This window comes from Aptenodytes patagonicus, chromosome 2, assembly GCF_965638725.1.
Source record: "Aptenodytes patagonicus chromosome 2, bAptPat1.pri.cur, whole genome shotgun sequence".
NCBI classification, from domain to species: domain Eukaryota; kingdom Metazoa; phylum Chordata; class Aves; order Sphenisciformes; family Spheniscidae; genus Aptenodytes; species Aptenodytes patagonicus.
The window spans coordinates 135,816,574-135,829,968 of record NC_134950.1 but is presented as its reverse complement, the minus strand read 5'-3'; positions in this window follow the sequence as shown (position 1 = coordinate 135,829,968).

Sequence of the window (13,395 nt, the reverse complement as noted above, 5' to 3'; positions counted from 1 at the left end):
AGCACTTTGTGCCTCCATCCCTCTGCTCCTTAAGGGGAGTTTATTTCAGTCCTGTTGTGCATCGGTGCCCATGTCCTGTGGCAGGAGTTTTATCCTATTGCCATCCTGATCCATGCCAGAAGGCTGAAGTCAGAAAGGGAAGTCTTTTATCAGGATTTCTGTAGATGATTCGTGCCCAGGGAGCCCTGTGCAGGGCACTGCCTTCTACCTGCACCCTGGTTTTAGGCTTTCCTGCACGGTAGCTGGTGCAACACTTGTTCCCATCAGGACAAATACGATTGTGCTTTAGGCAGTGAACTATGGGGAAAAGCACTCCTCATGCCTCTCTAGGTCTCCTCGTTTGCAGGGCTCCCGCTTGCCTCTGAGAACAGATTTGCTGAAAGTCAGGGTTTGCTGGAGCCTTACTGCTGCTCTAGGGAAACCCTGTGTGTTCAAATTGGGTTTTGGAGAGGGCAGAGAAGCAGCAGCACCAAGGGGTGGTGAAAGACCAGTTCAATATAACATGCCTGAGCAGTCCCTCCAGGGGATTGTTCTTCAGAAACAGCGCTCTGATATTTTACAGCTCTGTTTTGATGACTGACCTCCTGTGAGTAGGACTCCAGTGGTGGTAACGTCTCACCAGAGTTTTGGGTGGAGCAGCTGTGGGCTCGGGGAGCTGCCGCCGATGGAAAAGCTAGGGTCAGCATGCTCTCAAGCTCAGGCAGACGCTAGCTACAGCAGAGCCGGTTTCTGGCAAGAAATTGGCACTATGCTGGAGAAGAAGCCGTGCAGACCCTGAGCCGAGAGGAGGAAGTTAAAAGCAGATGAGATCTTTGTGGGTTTGCAGTAACCGATGTCTGACAGGAAGAGCAAATTCATGCCAGCATAAAGGAAAGAAAAAAAAGAGGAGGGCAGTAGTGAAAAATCCATATTGTTCACTCAGTAACTAAAGAGTTGTCTGACTCCAGAAGAAAAACAATGTATCAGTTGCAAGAAGAAAAATAAGACTGTTTCTGTAGCTCTCTCTGAAACTGAAGTTTTGCTTCTTTATTATTGCTAACCCTTTAGGACTGCAAACATCACCTTCTTCTCTCTGCAAATCTCTCTGTTGTTTTGAAATTTTACAAGTTCCATGGTTATTGATGCAAATGGTAATACTTTGTACTCAGCAAAATACCGTACAAATGGGTTCATCACAAAACAACTTTCTGTAATAAGAAACTTCACTGTAGCTGGAGGCGAGGAGGTGACCTAGTTCTCAGTGCTGCAGAGAGACGAGGGGACACTGAGGGGGCTTGGCAGGTAGGGAAAGTCTTAGCACTGGTTGTGGAAAGTGGATCAAGCAGAAAGCTCCAGGTAGTGTCATCCACCACCAGAGGTGACTTCTTGGGCAAGCATAACATCTCCTGCATCTTCATCCCACTCAGTCCCTCTCTCCTCTGTAGACAGCGGTCACAAAATTTCCACAACCACCTGCTCTCACCGCAGTGTGATCGTCTCCTGGTGTGTCCCAGAATTTCCTCTCTCCACAAACCGTTGCTCTCCAGACTCTTCTGTTCCCTGTGTGCCCCACATACCTTTCCTTTCTTTTTTCCTTCCTGCTTCTTCAGTAACTTCCTGAGCTACTTCTGAATTTTCCAGTTTGCACTGCCGTCTTCAGCCTTGCAGCTTGTTTTCCCCTCTCCTTGCCCGTGTTCCAGCATGGTTTAGCAAAGTAACAAGAAATTCCTTCCTTACACCTCCTTCCTCTCTTTGCTTCTGGTGCACTCGCTATTCTTCCCGTCACTGAAGCTCATGAATGCCGTTCGGCTTTTGCCACACACCCAGGCGACCAGCAAATCCTGCCTGTCTAACTCTATCCCTTCTACACGACACTTTTTCTCTTCCGTCTTTGTCAAGGAGGAACTGTATTTTTAGTATAAAGGCGATGCTGATTTAGATAACGCTCTCTCTTGTTAGAGAGGAAGACTACGTTCCCAGCAAAGGAAGGGAATCAAAGCGGAGCCTTCCCTGATTAAGCCTGATCTATTGCACCTGGTGAAATTTTGGAAATTCTTGGGTAGCTCTTTGGAGTCCCACTCACATTCCTCGTGATTAGTAGAAGATTATGGGAAGTTTTTGCATGGATATCACCATCAAGAAAGTAAGCTGGCAGCATCCTTCAATGAGCAGTTGTCGTGACGATATTTAAGAAGCCAACTCATAAAATTATCACTATAGCCACGGAGGCTCATCTTTCTCACCCAGAAGAAGTTAGAGAGGAGACTGTGACAAAAAAGACCTTGGTAGCCTTTGGAGCTGTCAGAGTTTTGGGGCTGCTTCTTCCCTGGGACTGTTATTGAGCAGGGACCTGACGCTGGTCCGCGATGCTTTTCAGCAGCAAATGGGTCAAACAGCTGCTTGGATGCATTTAGTTGCCTCTGACGTGCTTTTGGTAAAAGGCAGCAAGACAACACAGTATGGTCACGGGGCACTAATGAGCTAAAAGTAGAAAACAGGAGGAGACAACAGCAGGTGGCTTTAGCAGGCGGGAAAATGAAGGTTTATATTTCCACATGCCACAGAGGATGATTTTAGCTATTTGGGTAGGTATTCGAGTGGAAATCCTCTCTGCCGCTCACCAGGCTCAGCGGGAGATGAGCAGAGGCGCTGCTTTTAGACCCTTGGTTACCTCCCCATATCCATTTCACCAGTCCCGATGGGGTAGGTGGGTGGTGAAGCCCAGAGCTGGATCCATCGACAGCTGCTCTCAGTTCAACCAGAGACGGTAACAGACCTCTCCCTCGTTTTTGCTAAGCTTCCCCGTGCGGTCTGCTGCGACGGAAACAGCAGCCAGGAGTTACTTTTTCCTCCAGAATTTGTAGAAGGGAGTGGGTTTCATCTTTGGGACCCAGACTTTGCCAGAGACAGCCATCATTTTATCTCCTGTAGCCCATGTTAATCTCGGGGTGACACGTGGACGTGGCTCACAAGCTCGTGCTGGCAGGGAGCGCCGCCCCTCCCTCGGCACCGTGCGACCAGACGAGCTGGGAGGGCAGGGGGCAGAAGCCAGATGCTCCTCCTGAGCAGGACAGGGATGGCTGCGACACACACAACAGGCGTTGGAGGGTTGCAACTGTAGGTCTGTCCCAGGCAAACAGGGAGCCCAGCAGCGCAGGAGGCACGAGCTATCTGCAGCGCTTCCAGGGATGGTTTCCCTGAGCTCCCTCCCTCTGTGTGCTTTACAGAACAAGGGGAGAAGGGGTAAGAAACCAGAAAGTGCTGCAGGAAAATTCACCCAGACCAATCCCCAAAAGGGAGCAAGCTCTTATAGAAGCTGGAGAGGCTTTTTATAGTGTCCTTGGGTTATACATAATTTTCGTATCCATCAAACACCTAAGTAACTTTGTGCTCGTAAGCCATCCCAGTTACTCCGGGGGAACCACACCGTTCCTGTGAAAGACTGCAAACTTTGCCATGATGTTACTAAAGGGGAACTCCCGTACTCAGTTAACCTGCAAGCAACAAGCATGTTTCCAAACTTGTGAAGGTAGCAATGGCACCTTCTCAGCACTCAACTGACACACAGAGCACTCTTGAGAAACTTCCCCGCTTCCTCAGCCTTCTGCCAAAAAAAAAAATTAACATAGGCAATGGGTTTTATTCATGTAAAAATACATACACATGCCTTACAAAGGGGGTATCTTAAATTCTTGGAGTGTCAGCAGTTTTGCTTAACATCACATAACGCAAAGGCTGAATGGGGTGCAGAAGCCACGGAGCAAAACAGTGTCTCAATTCAGGAGACAAAGTGCAGAGGTGGGAAGCCATCAGACCTGTTCTGCTTATCTTCTGCTAACCTAGCCCAGCTCATCCGTGGGGTAACGTGGACTATCTGGGTGGAGAGACAGAATGAAACAGTCTCAAAGGGGATATCTGGTAATTTGAACTCTTTTTTTAAAGAGGGTAACAGCTGGTAACACCTATGACAGCTTGGAAGCTCGCTGTTTAAAAATACTGTTCAGTGCTTTTTTTTTCATGGCAGGGCAGGGACAGGCAGAGGTGAGATGACTCTCTGAGAGTGATTACTCCAGGCAATGTGGACTTGGAACCGAGCGTTGCCATTCAGAGGGTTACTACACTTTATATAAATAAAAAACCCCTCTGCTTAGGATGGCTGAACCTTACCAGTTTTGTTTAAAAATAAGAATATAAATAAACACTACACTGTTTTGCCACACTTCCCAGTCTATTGCTCTAGTGAGCCAGAAGAAGCTGCAGTTTTTTCCAGGAAGCGCGTGGTGGGATACATTCCTGCTCCCATCCTCATCCTCCCTTCTCTTCACAGCACCTCTGTTTCAGCAGACTAGTTGTCACAGGGATTTACAGGAACTGCAGCTATTCCAGGAGAAAGGGAGTCACCATTAACATTTCCTTTAATATCAACAGATATTCCCATCACGAAAAAGCCAAAAATGCCTTTTAAAAAAGAACAGAGAGGTTGAATCCAGGCTGGCACAGAGTTTGGTCCTACTCGGAAGGGAAAAGCTGTGTCTTGCCCCTGGTGACACACGGAGTGCCGGGCAGTAACTCGAATCACAGCCATGCTCCCCCACTCACTCTTGCTGTCTCCTGCTGAAAAGATGAGTCCCGATTGCTACGGACCATCAGCGGGGTTTCTGACCACGAGGTAGGGGAAAGGAGCTACCGGTTTGCTCCTCATGTCACAGCTTACTGCACAAGTCTTCTCTGTAACAATGCCCGAAGATCTGCCTCCTCCAGATCTCTGTGGTGCCCATCTCATTAAAGAACCTCTCTTACATTTGCTTTCTTTCCCTGCTAAGCTCCAAAGCTGATGTTAATGCTCTCCACCTCCCCAAAGGTACGTTTCTGCACAGGAATCCCCATGTTCTGAGGCAGGTTAGTGCAAAACCATCAGCTCTTCTGCTTGCTTTTCCATGGGGTTCGGGCTCAGGACCCTTCGCAGAGGGATAGGTGCATGGGTAGAAAACAAAGCTTTTGCTTTTAGATAAGTTTTGACCTGCCCATTTTGCAGCAAACTTTAGCTAAGTCTTCATTTAGCTGGTTCTTTCCACACTTTCCTCACGCTGGATACTCCAGCCCTGTTATCTACTTAATTCTGATTATTTTTGCTTACTTCCTCCTCCTGTGCATCAGAGATGCCTCGCACACTTTCCCGATTCCTACACAGCTTACAATACCCCAAAAAGTGGGACACTAGTGGCCATGGCAAGGACTGTAACAAGGGAGAACTGTACAATGCCCACAGTGGAAAAATATTTTGAAGAAGCTAAAAGAGGAAATAATCAAGCAAGGATCTGCCCACTGTGGGGAGTTCATCTAAAAAACAGGCATGTCCTTCATAGGCCTAGGAATTTCCCAGCTACCTGCCTCCATTAGTTAAATAAATTGATTAACTATAACCTTAGTCAAGGAAGACTTGCAACAGTCACAAAGAAAAAGATGAAGAAGCAGGTGGTTGCTAGCCTTTGCATCCCTTGTTGTGCTGTTTCAACAGGTAATGAAGACTTCCTCTCTGTGAGTAGCTGGAAATCCACTATTGCCCGGAGAAGTTGTTTCTTTTTGCAGTTTGGGAACTCAGGTAGAATGATTTCATCCAAAGTTTTCCCAGTTTGAAGTTTTGATACATCCTAGTTGGGTATCAGCCTCCTGGTTTCACTGTTCTTGTCTCTTCCCCAGCCAGGGCTCAGAATTTCACGTGTCCTCTCTGAACGGGGTTTGACCTGGCCATGCCACCGCACCGGGCTGTGAGTGAAAACCTCCGCTTTTCTGCTTTTGGAGACAGCTGAGATGCACACGGGCATGGAGAGCCAGTGACACCATGTTTGTCCCTTGCTCATCTGGAGGTACACATAGTAGATGCCAAACCATCACTTGGTGTTTTACCTGGACACAGCCCAGAGGGTCTGGCAGCAAAGCCTGGGGAGTGCCTGGGTGAGGGGTCCAAGCCCACCGAGCTCACCCTCTGTGCCGGCTGGCCACTGTGCAGGCTCGCCTGGAGCCAGTGCTGTGCTGCAGCACGGCTGTGCCTCGGACGAAGGCTCCGCTGACTCTTCCTCATGGGTGCAATACAGAAATATCTTTCTCAAACTGAAAAGAAAAGGTAGCGGACTGGAAGGCATGGTTAGGTGGTGTATGGCAAGGCAGGAGTTAAGCACAGAGGGAAGGGGGCTGGTTGGCAGGAGGCAGAAGCAGACACAGATGCTGGAGTGGCTCTTCCTCTGTGCTCCCCTGCCAGAGGTCGGCACCGGGGACCTTCACAAGGAACAAATTAATTTTTTTATTCATTCATCCCTGGACTCCTCCGGCCATTTAAAAAGAAATAAAAATCAGGAGCACAAGTAGCACCTTCTTCCCACAGGACTCAAACAACAAAATACAATGGCTCACAATTCAAGCTTTCTAAACACTTCCGCTCCACACAACCCAAACACGATACCAGTCACTCCCAGTCCTGCCTGCCCAGGCAGCCACCGGAGCAGCTGGGGTCGCAGCACAGCTGGGTCAGTGGGTTTCAGAGCTGCCCCAGAGCAGGGGAAGCAGCTGCTGCGTCCCCGGGGGGCCCAGGGCTGCAGCTCTCACTCCCCCTTCCCCCGCGAGTGGTAGGGCAGAGGGTGGGGGTCCCCAGCGTGGTCCCATGGGGCATCCCACGGGCATTGTTGCACGAGTGCTTCAAGCTTAGAAATGCTCGAGCCCTGGTTTTGGCTGAGGGAGCAGAGAAATGGGAGAGTGTTTTGTGTTTCCCAGGGCTGCGGGGGGAGAGGAGCCCCCAGGCCTTGCTCACAGCAGTGGCAGCAGCCCCCCAGCTTGGGAGGGGGGCACGGCTGCAGCCCAGGGCGAGCCTAAGCCCACTTGGGTGCTACCGGTGGGAGGTTTGTGGGTTAGACTGTATCGTCAGCCTCTGGACTGAGCTGTACAACTGCTTTTTGATTAACCCAGGGATAACCGCTGTCTCCAGTGACCCTGATTTCTGTAGCAAAGATCCCGGGTTTCTCTGGCTTTGGAGAGCTAAACTAACTGTGTGGTACGATCAAAGATGCACTAAAACCCAGAAGTTTAAGGGAATATTAAAACATGGATTCTGTAATATTTTTAAAAAGCGTTGGCGTTTGAGCATGCGTTTCCAACTGCTCTGCAATGTGCAGGCACTGCACGGGTGCTCGGCAGGGAGGGGCCCTCTCCACGAGCACTGGGGTGGGGACATCAGGGGTGGGGTGGGATAAGCGTAGGCTGAGAAATGGGGCTCAGCCCCTTCCCCAGACTGAAGCAAGCTGTCTGTTCCTTCATCATCTGTGTCCACACGAGGAAGAAACGTCTTGGTGTTCCAGAACGGGACTCTCTGAAAACACGTCCTATCCTGCAATGTCTGCTTGGGACCAGATAGACCAGTCCTTAAGGATATCCCTGTGCACATGTGGCCACTCTTACATGTTCTGGATCTGTCATTACTGGTATAGAATTTATAAACTTATTTATAGATTTATATGAAGTTGTTTAATCATCTTTCACAGATCCTCTAGCAAATAGCCCACTGTCTTCCAAAGCTGGAACAGACTAAATAAAAAAAATGGTGAAAGAAGAGTATTTATTAACTGAGATTAAATATTCTGTCCAAGGTTACCCATGCAGGCTGAGGTAGGAACTGAATCCAGACCTATATTCCCACCACATCAGGTGACTCTATCCCAGCATGAACTTCCCTTTCCAGGGAATATTCTCAGCTATATCAATATCTAGCCCAGTCATTAACTTCCACAAGGTTTTTGTCTTTTTATATTTTGAAGACCTATTGTTCTTGTCTCCTTTCTATGAAATCCTCAGAGGGGTTGCTGCATGGGTTCCTTTCTAGCCTCTAGTAGATGGAAATTAAACACACTGTATATAAGACTGTCTGGAAATCTAGACTTTGAAAGGATGTTTTATTTTAAAACAAGAAAAAATCCCTACATTTTATGTTCCACTCTGTGAGCCCAGCACTAGATTTTTGTTTTTTAGTGAAGCTTTGCCCTTGCTACCTTTTCCCTTGAGCACTAGCAGCTAATGTGATGGTATCAAACACTCCCTGGGAGAGCCAGCTGCACCGGAGGGAGGGCCAGGGCCACCCCAGCCGCGCAGCAACAGCCGCAGTTACTCATGCTGCCGTCACTGCTCAAGTAGAAGATTTGGCATCAGCCACTTTAATTATTACTTATATTTGTTGTAAACTTATGAAGGACACCTTGACACAAGCAAGAAGCTGGTCTTCAGCTTGGCAAATAACTCTTCCTTACCTGCTTTAAAGAGACAGCAGGCCTGCTAGATGTTCCTTTGGGCACGGTCCACCGGGATGAGGCTGGCATCTTCACCGATCAGATGTCCCCCTGATACACGAGGAGGAAAGGCTTTGGAATGTGAAATGCAGGTTGGGACCTGTTCTCTCTGCTTTTTTTCCTCTCTTATGGCCAAGGAGAACAGAGTATTCAGTGCACTATCCTGTGCACCACACCATGCAGTGGGGGAAGAAGAAAACGAGCGAGAACAAGGGGTGCCAAGCAGCAACCCCGTACCTGGCTAGGGGCAGCAGCCGAGGAAGCCAGTGTTCCGCTAATGGGAAGCTCGACTACCTATAATTAACATTCCCCTAAAGTGAATTAATTGCTCTGAAGGAAAAAAAACTTAGAGGTGTTCATGCCCTGTGAACTATACAAATAATTCAGTCATACTGAAGTTGTATTTGATGTACTGTTAAAATCTTGGGGTTTGGGGAGTTTGGTTTTTTGTTGCTGTTGGGTTTTTTTTAAGAGACCAGCTCCTAAGCATTTACTACACAACATTGTTAAAGCCATAACCTAGAAATCCAAATTGGCAGCTCCTTATGGAAGAGAGGATCCTCAAGCAGGAGGAATGCAGCTGTAAAGTAACCATGCGATTTGGCATCTGGGATTTTTCAGTGTGAAACAGATCACCTTTTTGTTCCCTAGATGTTACTCCTCTCTGCCCAATCCTGCATCGAACCCAGTAGCCTGGAGAAAGGGAAGAACTGACATCTAGAGCAAGGAGCAGAAAAGAAATAGGAGCATTAGGAAGGCACGTTAGACTGTGAAAGTTGACAAGCAGCAGACAGCAGCTGCTGACAAAGCCCTCCGTTCTGTTGCCATCCTGCCACAGTCCAGATCACGCCAAAATATCCCAGCAGTGCACGTGAGAGCCATCAACCGGTTGAGTGTTCCCTGACGAAGGCATTTCATGTGTTTGTTGTGAGATTAGATACTACACAATATTTGTAAAGATCTGTGTTGCCAGTGTAGTGGAATCACATATCATCAACAGCGATTTAGTAATCACCATTCAGTGGTTCTTCTTTCCTGCACTGCTGCAAGAGTTAGGTGTCTGCTTCCACAGAACCCGTGAAAGACAGCAGAGCCACTGCGAATTATTAAAGCCTAACATCATATAGGGTATAAACATTGGTTGCCTTTAGCCACCCTTCAGGTTCTCTTTATCTCCATGAGTTTACAAGGTTTCTACCATGAGACAGAGAAGGCCAGCTTACAGTTATTGAAGAAGCACTGTAAATAAGCACCTCTCTGGTAACCCTGGATCCACAAACCAAACCAGTAAAAGATTGGCTAGTTATCATCATGCTGAGAACTGGAGCAAAAATGGAGCAGTGAAAAAGAGGGGTCCAAACAGCCCCTGGTTCCTCCATCTAGAGATGTGGAAGACCGGTCTCTACACAGCATCGATCCATTGTTCTACCCCAATGAGTTTGTATGTGGGTTTTTGTTTTCATTTAAAGCAAATATAAAGACCTATGCAAGCTCCTGTGATACATCTGTGTGCAACTTGAGTAGTTCTCCATCAGTACTTTCCTTTGCGGTAAGTCGTGAAAGACAAAGATACTGAAGCATCTTGGAGGGTTATCTTGTGCCTGTGCCGCTTACCGCTGATGCTGTGTTCCATGTATTATGGGACTGGGTTGGCATGAGAAAATTCAGCCTGAAATTACTGAATTTGAGATGCTGTGCAGAGAACATGCATCCTGGTCCCAGTGCAGTAATGGGAGGATGAAGGTGGAATCAATCACAGGTCGGACTGGTGGAAGTTATATCAATATTGGTTCTTGGTGACCACAACTCTCCATTCTTGATCCCTGACATATGACACCTATGCAGTTGGAAAGCTCCACCAAAAACAAAAGAAAAAATAAAAGGGGACAGCGGAGAAATAACTACTTTTTAAGCTTAAAAAGCAATCTTACACAGAAAGCACCGCTAGCCTTTTTCACAGTGGGAAACTTATTTCCACTGTAGCCGCTTGTTCTTCAAGAACTGGTTTAAAGAAAGGTTTGCAGATCTTAGTTAACGAAAATCTTCTTTAACGTTTTGCCAAATAAATTTGGTCGTTGATTTGAACGTGAAAGATACCTGCTGTTAGATACCAAAGATGTAACCCCCAGTTGCTACCACACGGGTTAAGAAATCATTCTGTGTAAGGTGGTCTCTCACTTCCTCACGAAATTCAACAACAGACCCACCTAAGTGGCTCATAGCCTTTCCTAGGCCACTAGTGTATCTGCCAGTTTTTTTAATGAAGGTTTCATCTTGCATATCTAAAGCAGTAGAAGGAAAAGTATTAAGGCTTATTTGTTCCAGTTTAGTAACAAGTTTAACCCAAACTGGGGAAGTGTGATGATGGTTTTTTTTTTTGCGCTGTCTGGACATGCTACTGACCTATTTAAGGGAAACTCTGCTTTTTACCTAAACTTGGTCAAAGTGTTGTATTTACAGCTCTGTATGAGATACAGAAAGACATTCCTCTGCTGAATCTAACAGTCCTTACCTGTCCGTAGACAGAGGTAGTCCTACCTGAAATACTTTATGCAGAACTAAAGTGTAAGCAATGCGAGAAACGATGTCTACACACGCAGCTGGTGTGGCTTGAGCCTGCATTTCGTGTTCTCCTTTACACCGCTGTTTAAAAGGCAAGGGCGCTGACTGGGCGCCTGAGGAAAATTTGTTCACATCATTTGCCCAACGAAAAAAAGTTGCTTTTGTAGAAAACAGCAGAAAATGTTTATCCCAGATTGTTTTCCTTCTCTGGTCCAGAGAATTTACGTTAGTTCCAGAGGACTGCAGCAGCTAAACAGAGTAGACCGACAGCAAGGGGTGGCAGTGGTGTAAGTACACCGAACTGTTCTGCCTTTGTGAAGCCATGCAACAGAAGGCGCTTTTCCAGAAAGCATTCTTCAGCTGACTAGGTCACACCTCCTTCGTATCATGCGGCACCGCAGTCAAATGCTTTGGTAAGTACTGCAAGACCGAAGGCTTAATGCCATTACAGATTTGAAGTATAGTTGTATAGGACAAATGACAAAATGATGGCCTTAATTAACTGCACCTTATGCACATCATCTTTATACACACACACGCTCACAAGTTATTTTGACCCAACATGTAAACCAGCGTGCCTCTAACTGTTGTCATCAGGTGCAAATTTTCCATTACAAAGAGTCTCGGGCTAGTTTGCGTAGCAGCTGTCGTGAACTTCTTGTGGCCACTTCTTTGAAGCATTTGGGAACACAGTATGTTTAAGAGCAAGTATTATCTTGCATTCTATATCCTAAGCCTAGAATTGAGGCTATACAAAAACCTAGATGCACTGTCAGGTTTGTCCAAAGTCATATTTATATGAAATATTTAAATATTCCCTGCAATTCAATTGTGAACTGAAGCTTACTGTATACTTGCACAAAGTAACACTAGATTGTTACTTAGGTTGACTTATTTTTACTTTGTTGCAAAACTTTAGCAAATGATCAGAGTTCCAACTATGCTTGTAATTCCTTATCTAGAACTAAAGAAAATATAAAAATGACTAGAGAAAGTATGTATCTGTTTAACTAGCTGTGTTTAGAGACACAGTAGAAGAGTTACCCAGGCTATTTTATTTCGTAAACAGAACCCGGAGCTTATATAAATGGTGATCTTAAATCCATTCACAAGAGAGCAGAGACGGGGCTCCCATCCTTGGGGAGAATGCAAGCCACAGAAGTTACAGGAAACTGCTAACACCGAGATCTCTGCCCCACTGAGCTCTGTTAAAAAAAAAAAAAAAACCACAACAAAAAACCAAAAACATGAGTGAGGAAACAGCTACATGTTATCCTTCCCATTTCAGGATTGATAGCTTTAGAAATGGTCATTTAAGCCTAACAATTATTCATACATTACATACATGTACAAGTATGTCCAATACAGTAAGAATTACCACTTCCACCTGTTCTTCGAATGGACTGTATCACATCTGTCAACATGAAGCACAAGATGCACCACGTAATACAATGCGGTTGCCGCTCACAACTTCATATGGACTCGTGACAAAAAGGATCATTATGTTGTCAGGCCTAACTGTTGGAAGAAACAGTCTCCAAGATAAGGATTAAGACACTCCTTTCTGGCTTTAGCTTCCAGGCAACAGATCTGTTGAACTGCTCCCTAGCTGACTAATACAACCTCTCAACCCTCGACAATTACAGGCCACAAATACCATAACCTGGCAAGAAGTAGCCACCTCTCTTCTCCCTTCCTATTATCGCAATTCCCTGAGCCTGGATGCCTCCCCCAACCAGCCCTGCACCTATTTCCCATGCTTTTGCATCCAGTTGCCTCACTATTTCTGCACGCTACTCTCCATAATTTTGAAAGAACAAAAACAAAATTAAAAATACCAACAGTTCTCCATGTTGAGACTTTTTTTTACAGAGAACAATTTTCTTAACATTTCCCAATTTGTCTGGATCACTAATAAATACCAGTAAAATCATCAGAGTTGGAAGGCTATTTAACTTCAGCGTTTCAGATCCTTTGCTTTCATTTTGAGTTTTCAACTGCAATTTATGGATAAAACATAATGGACAAAAAGTATCGAGCAACAACCAGTAAATTAGAACTTCTTTCGTCACTAATTTCTCCTGTATTGTATAAGCTCCTATTGTATCAAGCTTTTAAAATAGCTGGATGTGTGTTAGTGTTTCTTTTAATTACTTGTTAATAGTTCCTGGCACTGACATTCCAAAATAGTTAACAAAATTGTATTTCATACACTTACCCCCTTAGAATTGTGACAAACTTTTGGTGGCATTCCCTGACAATCAGGATGAAATGATTTTTGCTGTGAGGGCTTTGTAGTCCTATTCCTTTTGCTGTGCCAACATCGACATTCAACCAGCCACATGGCGAGCCATTTCAGGGGGCAAAACTTGCCAGAAATCTAAACAAAGTCAGTAGTGTTTCTCTCCTTAAACCATCTCACCACGACTCCAGCGAGTGCCAGAGACGGCACAAGAGGAAGCTGGACTACCCAGTCTGCTGGGTAGTCCATCCCATACAACCGCATGCTGATTCTCAGGGAAGA